This window comes from Caloenas nicobarica, chromosome 1, assembly GCF_036013445.1.
Source record: "Caloenas nicobarica isolate bCalNic1 chromosome 1, bCalNic1.hap1, whole genome shotgun sequence".
In the NCBI taxonomy this organism is placed as follows: Eukaryota; Metazoa; Chordata; class Aves; order Columbiformes; family Columbidae; genus Caloenas; species Caloenas nicobarica.
In genome coordinates, this window is record NC_088245.1 from 104,919,157 (window position 1) to 104,928,328 (window position 9,172).

The window sequence follows — 9,172 nt, forward strand, 5'->3', positions numbered from 1 at the left end:
TCCTTGATGTGTCTGGCCAGATCTAGTTCTATCAGAGCTTTAGCTTTCCTAACCTGATCCTTGGCTGCTCGGGCAATATCTCTGTATTCTTCCCAGGCTACCTGCTCTTGTGTCCACTCTCTGTAGGTTTCCTTTTTGAATGAGGTTGTCTGGGAGCTCCTTGTTTATCCATTCAAGCCTCCTGGAGTTTTTGCCTGACTTCCTCTATGTTGGGATGCATTGCTCCTGGGCTTGGAGGAGGTGATCTGTGAATATTAACCAGCTTTCTTGGTCCCCATTTCCCACCAGGGCTTTATCCCATGGTACTTTACCAAGCAGATCCCTGAAGAGGCCAAAGTCCACTCTCCTGAAATCCAGGGCAGTGAGCTTGCTGTGTGTTCTCCTTGCTGCCCTAAGGATCTTGAACTCCACTATTTCATGGACACTGCAGCCATCCCCGTCTCTCACGAGAGATCCTTGCTGAAGAGCAGTTCTTCCTTTCCTCATTCCTCAGCAACCAGCAACACGCTCACCAAAATAAGAAGGCAGCCTGAGGCTGCACTATCAGTGCTTAGAGAAATGTTTCTTTTCTAGCTCAGGGTTTGTCTGGAGCTAGGGAAAAGTTACGAACTCAACACTTAGACCCATAAGGCGGCACTTTTTATTTCCTGTAGGTCCTACTGTGTTTGTTCTTTGCTTTTCAGACAGTCAATCATACATGCGTTATCTCTTAAGGCAATGATGATTTTTGAAAAAAACCCACACTTTTATCTCAGTCAGTACTTTAATTGACAAGAATGTACATACTTTACCACCTTCAGAAAGCAGGCATGAATATAAAAAGATTAAGTTTCAAATAAGCAGTGGTTTTATTATTCTCGTCTTTTTAATACTTTTCTCAGTGGTGACCAGTGATTTTGTTTCACAGTAGGAAGTCATATAACAGCAGCAAAATAATAAGACTGGAAATGAATAACTGCCTTTTTCCTGTGATATCCTATGAGCCTCTAATTTAATCTAACCTTTTATCACCTATCATCTACTGGGTCTTCTGGCTAGTTTACCTTAATGGTAAACATTCAGTCATTTTAGAGCAGCAGTGGAGCTTGTAGCTTACAAATGTAGACCTGTATTATGCACTATGCTTCTGTGATTTATGTTCTTGATATAATTTCAACAGGTACCGATATTAGCTAGAATTTCATAATTTAGAAGGTAAAATTTGGGACAGGGCAATGCCTTGGTTTTTATGGATTTTATTTGGTCGATTACGACTTTCGACTTCAGGGTGAAAGCATAAAAACTTAGTCCACTTCAGGCAAAGCATTCTTAGTAAAAACATTATAAAATATGTATCTCGTAAATCTCCCATGAAATGAACCAAATATCAAGGGTTGTTACCGTCATTAACTTCTTACTATCTTGATTTTCTTCCAGTAACTTAAAAGAACATTAAAATGTGCGATGGCTGACCTCCCACATAAAAAGATCTAGCTGATGGTCTTATCTTGCTTTTAGTAGATCCTGTGTAATTGTCTTAATGGGACTTTTTCATATAGGTCCATATGTTGGATGAATTCTGCGTTTAGGAGCACATGTCTGTAAGCCCCACAGACTATTAAATTTAAAACTTCTAAGTATAAACCTTCATAGTTATGTGAAGCATTTATAGGGCAATATATACCCTTATATACCACCTATTTAGCATTTGCCTAGCCCTACTGCCTTTATGAATACAGTTTTCTTTCTTCTTTGTCTTTCACTTCTTGAGTTATTCCCATATGCTTCCTGATCTACTGTGTTTCATGCTCTGCTTTGTGTTGGTCTGTAAGGTCAAACCCTAATGCTCTTGTGGAAGTGAAGGATCCCAGAACATCAGCATCAATGCAAACCAACTGAGGGAGGGGACTGTAGTGCATATCTCGTAATCAAAAAGTGTGGTCAGAGTGTTAACAACATCAACAACTGGTATTTCTTTTATTTATTTTTTTTTTAAGAAAATGAAAAAAAAAAGGTAACATTTTAATTACACTGCCACTGCCACTTTAGTTTAGACTGTAAACTGCCCTGCATGCCTGGACTATCTTTTTCATCACATTTATGCAGGCTCTTAGAAATCTTGCAAAGGAACAGATCTGCAAAACTATCCAGTCCCTTTGGACACATGTATGCATTGAAACCATGGTTTTCAGTAGGAGTTCTAGTTGTTCTGTAAAGTCATCCTTACAGAACTGGGCATTTAAAAATCGGGCTCAGGACAAATTTGCAAAAGCAGACCCTATGGAGTCTACCATGCTCTTCCAGGTGCAGTGGGATCTACAGATATTACAGTGGCTTGGGAAATAAGCGTCACCTCACGTCGTCCAGTAGGTAATTCTGTATAGGCTTAATTCGATGTGCACCTAGGTCAATTTTGTCTATTTATATGAGAGACTCAGCTCATTTCTATATTACAGGGCATTCTCAGACCCCTTCCTCTTCATCCCGTTGGTCACAGTTAGCAAAACTCACAGTTACTCTATGACATTATTGTGTTATTTCTGATAAAAACTAGCTCCTGTAGTCCCATTTTGGATGAGTTTTTACCTGAAACTTTCCTACTGGTTTTGTTTCTCATTAGCTGAACCTACAGATAGATATCTCCAAAGTAGTTAGAAATGAATTCTGTTTAAACTGGGTGGTTGTGTTGGATATTTTGCCCTTTGTTTGATAAGGCACAGGCAGTCTTATCACACATTTTTATGAATCATTAGCCATCAGGCTTTCATAATACTTCGAGTTAGCATACTGGGAACTATTTGTCTGTGAACAAATTTAATGAAGCAAAAGAAGAAATGCAGCCCAAAGCCTTCAAACTGACATAGCTCTCCTTAACAAGAACTTATTTTTGTGCTTGGCATCTCAGACCCACAATTTTCCACCTGGAATCCTGGCTAAAAAAATACTTTAGAAAACCAAACATTGAAATCCACTATGCGGGGTTCTGCAGCTCCGCTGGAAAGGTTTAGAGGTGTGCAAATTGAAAAAAGATTTAAAAGTCCCTGCCTTCTTTTGAAAGTCTCCCCCAGTGGCAAGTATCCCCGATGGAGCAGCAGCATGCGAGGAGCAGCCAATGCCGGGACCAGAGAGGGCAGGAGGACACACGCCGGCAGACCCTGGTGCCATGCCAGAGGAAAACCAATCACAGCTCTGGTCCCTGAGAGCAGCCTGGCAAGCAGGTTTCACCCATTTTAGGCCACGCTTACATGTTTAACAACAAGCTGAGTTTAAGTAGTCCTGCCTTCTCCTTTCCTCTCACTACCAAACCCTGCTGGATTACATCCACACTAGTGCCATTTCCGCCACTGAGCTGGCGGAGATGTTGGTATGGGCACATAGTGACACCACAGAGGTGAAAAACTGCCACTCAAAACCGTTTCATTTTCTTGCAAGAGCACTTCCCTGCTCCAGGTCTCTGCGCAGTTGCATGAAGGCTTGTGTCAGCTCGACAGGGAGGTGTGGGAGGGAAGTGGGGGGACAAGGACTGGAGTTCTTCAGCAGTAACTGGGACTGGAAACCTGGTGAAGTCAATGTGCCCACAGTGCTACTGTAGCTTTCCACATTTGTTAAATAAGAGTTTCTACTTTCCTCCCTATTTTGTTCTCTGAAGGTGCTAAACAGTCGGCAAGTGCCCTGTCATTTTGGCTATTGTAATACTGAAAAATCTGGAGACTCTAGTCTTTGATAAATAATGAGTATACTTATGTAAGAATACTTATAATAAGTGACAGAGAAGAGTGAGTTGCTGCTACTTTGGCCCATACCGTTCCTACATGCTACCTGCTGCGTTCATCATTAGATCTAACATCCTCCTCTGAAACAGCTGAAAGAGAGGCTAAGTATGACAGATTTATTCTGAACCTCCTACCAAGACGCTAATTCCAGCTTCAGCAGCTATTTGTTCGCTTGCCTTTAGCTTGTTCCTTCCCTTCCTGCGACACGGGGCCCCACACTGCAGGGGAGGAGAAGCAGGAGCCTTTGGGTAGGACTGTAGCTGACTCCAGAACAGCACAGTTGGGTGTTCTTTGCACCTTCTCTGGCCTGCTAAGCACGTAATTTGCACCCTCTGAGAAGTGAATTCTCCTCGACTCCTACTCCCGCGTGCTCAGCGAGACTTGCTGACACGTAATGTATGGCCGCTCGAGTGGGGAGCACAGGACTTGGCTGACTCAGAGTTGTCATCTCCCTGCCAAGGGGCAAAACAAGAGGTGCGAGTTACAGAAGGTAGAATTCACAATAAATAGCAAGCTGAGTCTGCCATAAGGCAAGCAGATGGATGCAGTGCCCCTTTGGTTCTCTCCAGCTACAAAAGTTTTTTTTTCTTGAGTCATGCCTAGCAATGGTACAATTATTTTTGGACCACCACCAGGACATCACTGATATAACGATCATGTCTGTGGTACAACCGCTGGCCATTACTTGTGGCAGCAGTATGTAGCAGTGTGTTTAGACCCATTAGTTTTTATTTTTAGATGGTTTTGCATCTCAGTTTATAATTTTTTTATTGTCTAGTAAGACAGAGCATGACTCTGGTTCCCAACCTGAGATACATTAAAAGACTCGGAACTTCAATAAGCACCAAAGATAACCATGTCAAAGGTAACCATGTGAGAAGTCAGTAGGACGCTCCAAAAGCACATTTTTTCAGTACTTTCATCCAGATACCTGGGTATATTTTCTAGACATTGCTGCCAACAGTTGTGTACTTTTTAAAAATCTACTTTTCTTGGTGTGTTATTCAAGGAGTAAGCTGGTATAAAGCTCATCAATATTGATGTGATGATGATTTTGCATTATTGTTTTGTATTGATTGCATTACTATGTGTTGACTGTGTAACATTATGAGAAACGGGACCTTGAGATGCATCTTGAGAGAAACTATTGGAAGGGCTAAGGCTGAGAGCCCAGCACTTAATTTAGCTGAGGTCAGGGGTCTCATTCTTAGGCAGAGTGGTGTGTGAGCACAGTGCTGAGGCTCTCCATACAGCCAACAGTGAGAGACATTTCCCTCTAAAGACAGGGACCAGCCTAAGTATTTCCATTATTCTAGGCAGGTATATAACTGCTGCCATCTCTCCCATCATCCTGTACTCATCTCTGTGTGGGCTACTGCTTACATCCTTACCTCCCCATAAACTTTGCTGTCTTACAAGTGGCCAGTGCCACTTCTCTGCTTCTGTCCTCCCTCATGAAGGTGATTTTACTCCAGGACAAGCCATTAGGAGATGCCTCTGTATTGTGGTGACTTTCATCCTTTGCTGGAACTTATTTACCTGACAGATGGCCACAGAAAATTTTCCTGTCCTTTTAAGATCTACAGAAAATAAGAGACACAAGAGGCTCTGGTATTGATTTCCAGGACACTTGAACAGGATTATAAAGCCCTATTTTCCCCTCTTCCCTTTGACACTAGCAGTTGTGACATCTGCTCAGCATTTGACATGGCCGCAGCTGAGCAGCTCCCCATTTAGATTTGGGCTGCATCAGCCTCCGGAGACACAGGTGGAATCTGAGCCATCTGTCTAATGCTAAATACAGAGACAGCCCAGGGATTGTGCCCTTATATGACTTATTCTTTTATTTCCTTTAAATAAATAGATTAACCATTCTCAATCTTCTTACAAGTTTGAAAACAATGGAAGGTTGGAAATTGCATCTGGGAAAATGTTCTGGAGAGCTTCTAAGTACAATAAGGTCATTGATGTACTGGAACAAGTCCAGTGGAGAACAACTAGAGACTGGAGCACATGATGTAAGGGGAAAGACTGTGAAAGCAGCTCGGTTTGCACAGCCTGGAGCAAACCCAGCCTTAATGGGATGTTATAAAGAAGATGGACCCAGTCTTTCCACCTGCAAGTTGCAACTGGTTAGAAAAGAGCTTATGACAATCAGGATAGTCAAACATTGGAAACAGAGAGGCTGGGAAACCTCCATCACTGGAGATCTTCAAAGCTCCAAAGGGCCTGAGCATCCTGTTCTAACTACAAGCTTGGCCCTGCTTTGGGTGAGGTGTTGGAGCAGATGACCTGCAGAGCTCTTTTGCGAACTGAATTATTCAATGATTCCATGATAGTTTAGCACACAGCATGAAGGCAGGAAAGTAGCAGCTGCACGCTAGGGGATAGCACGAGCACTGGGCAGCAGAAGCCATATACAATTTAAATCATACGATCATCATGGCATGAACTGTTTCCCTGCATTTTCACCAGGTGTGTTACTAGACTAAAGCTATCATAACAGATCCATGCTGCGGTGTTTCTTGTAATGCGTTGCTTGCTATGGTTTGCAGTTATTCCTTTTCTCCAAGGAGTGACATGAATATTGGCAATGTGGTGACTGCTCTGGCATTATTTACACAAGGCAGGCAATAGCCAGTCACATAACAACTTCAGTTGTGTTTGTATCTTGTTATGTGTGACTGTAGCCTCCTGCAGTAACTATGGGTACACCAGCCTCAGAGACAAGTGTGCAGTTTTTCTTCTTTCAGCATTTAGAAGTTTTTGAAAGTATTAAGGTGAACAAATGTTTTACTTGCATTTCAACATTCTTATCCGATGCATTAGTACCATTTTTAATCTGTGCAGTCCCATGACAACCATCAATTCACTGCCAGTGGCAGGGAAGTCCTTCTGACTCTGATGTTTGGAAAAGAGAAGATCCACCAAAGACCTCACATAACCAAGGAACTAATGGCACTTTCTCCTGCCTGAGGCCACAAACCCAAGCCTGTATCCACACCAGCCAGTGTCCTTGACCCGTATTCCTTCTGCAGATATCCTTGTCCCAGGATGCTGTGAGCTTGCAGTCACTTAACATTTGATCTTAATTTTAGAGATATTTGGCTGGAGCTGACTCTGTCTACGTCATGACCTCTGAAGGGTCCTTCCAGCTCTATTTTCCAGAGTTACACAGAATATAACATAGAGCAGAAATACTAGATCAGCCAGGCTGTTTGAGGGTTTGTTTTAAGGGTTCACATATGAGAAGGCTGTGAAACGATGAAGTCAGAGGCCATGAAGAGGGAACTTTGGATGTGCTAGGAGGACAATGCATACAATCTGTTAGTTATATATGGAGGAAATCTGTACTGAGTCTATAAACATTCACACTCCTGGAGAACTATATGTGATGCAGGGAATACTGAAATCCTCACTGAAAACCAAAAGCTGGCAAACGTAATTTTATTGTGCAACAAGACAGTGATAAACAAGTTTAAAACCCTTGACCTGGAAGTCTAATAAAACACAAGAACCAGCAGAGTATCAGACAATATAAAAACTGTAAAAAAGATAAACATGAAAGGGGCATGGCTTCATAGAGGGATGAGTCACAGGTAATTTAAGGGACCCTGGAGTGGTTTCTGCCGGTTTCATCAGGCACTTCAGTGAGCAACACCTTAAACCCTGACACCACTTCTGGCCAACTGGTTCAAGAGCTCTTCTGCTGGACGGGAGACAAGCAGACAAGGAAGAAACCTGCCCCGTTGACTATACTTAGTGACATGAGTCAGGCTGTGCTTCTCTGGAAGGACCTCTGTTTCACCTTGTTTGTTGCAAGGGGGTAGGAAGGTGGCTTTGATCTGTGGCCACGCTGCAAGGGTGGTGACATCTGGCTGGGCATATGTGTGTGAGAGTGTGGCAGGGTCCACTGGCACTGCTTTCAAGATGACTCAGACGCTACGGGGTAGGTGCACAGTGGATGTTGCAGCTTCCACCCAGTGGGGTTTTCTCTCCCATGGTCCCCCCATGTCATTTTGGTCCCCGAGCCCATGGGTGTAGGCTCAGGCTGTGGAGGTGGCAGCGCTACCGCAGTGCTGTCCCGGGCAGAGCCCTGCCACCGAGTCACCACCCGCCATGCAGAGCGACTGTGGATCCACCAGGCAATTAACTGAGTAATATTTGGTATGATAAACTGAAGGCAAAAGCCAACACAAATAACGCGACTTTATCTGGTGCTCCCAGTCTTCTTACTCTTTAATTCCACCAGAAAACCTCCACAGCTATGGCGGTCAGGACCAGGCCTTGAGCCACGCCTTAAGTGACTGTGGAACTGGGTGGTGCCACCACCTGCACTGCAAAGTCTTTGCTTTTAACCTTCTGTTTGTGCAAAGGCCACTGCTCATCTTTTAGGTGCTTACGGGATGCGAACAAAGGTTGATGGTTAACCTCAGCTGTCTTGTGCTCATGGTAGTAACCGCCAGTGACGTTTACCAAGGGTTTTGCTCTCAAGCACAGGGATCACTGAAGTGTGACAGGAAGTGAGGAGAAAATGTGTGCGAAAACAGGAAAAGGAGGGGAAAGTGGGTGTGAATTTAAGAGGCAAAGGGCTGCACTGAATGAGGCTGAAGGCCAGACTGAGCCTCAGGATGGAGGAGGTGAGGTGGCACGAGATCTCAGAGGAGATGCAGATAGTAAATACAGGCAGCTCTCAGACTGTCTTGTCTGTTCCATCGGCAGTGCACTTCTCTCTGGCATAAAGGTGCTACATAGGTTTGCAAGGAGATGGAGTTGGAAATCTTTATTTTCATACAGTGAAAATGCTGGAGGTTTCAGACCAGGAAAGCAGCTGACCGGAGGATGGAAGAGTCAGCCTGAAAGTGACTGGAAACTCCTAGCTTGGGCATGGGAGTAACACTTCTCTGTAGACTGGCGCTTGGAAAAGATGTTTGGAGAATTCAACATTTTCTAAGGAAAAAGCGTTCATTGGAAAATGTTGTCCTTGCACAGGATCAGCCATAGTCAGAGAAAGGTCTTTCCTCTGCTCCTTCTCATTGCAGGGACTTGCAAAGGATAATCCTGACAGTAACACCTTCTTCCCATGTTTGATCTCTAGCTACAGCCTGGGCAAACTCTGGGGCTCCGCACATCTGCACGTGGCTTCTGAGGAAGGCCACGAGCATCTGCAGAGGTGGGGAATCACCAGCTTTGATTTGTGAAGCAGCTGCAGTCACAGAGCAATAATCCTTCTTAAACCTGGGTGGAATCCCAGTGAATGGGATGAATCCCAGGGAAATCAATAAGCTCTAATTTCCCAGAAACTGTTTGTATAAAAACTAAAGCAGATGATGCTAAAAACTTTTCAGTGCAGAGAATGATGGATGCAATCCGTTGTTGTTGCTGCTGCGGCTGTTGCTATTATTACTATTAATAAAGAA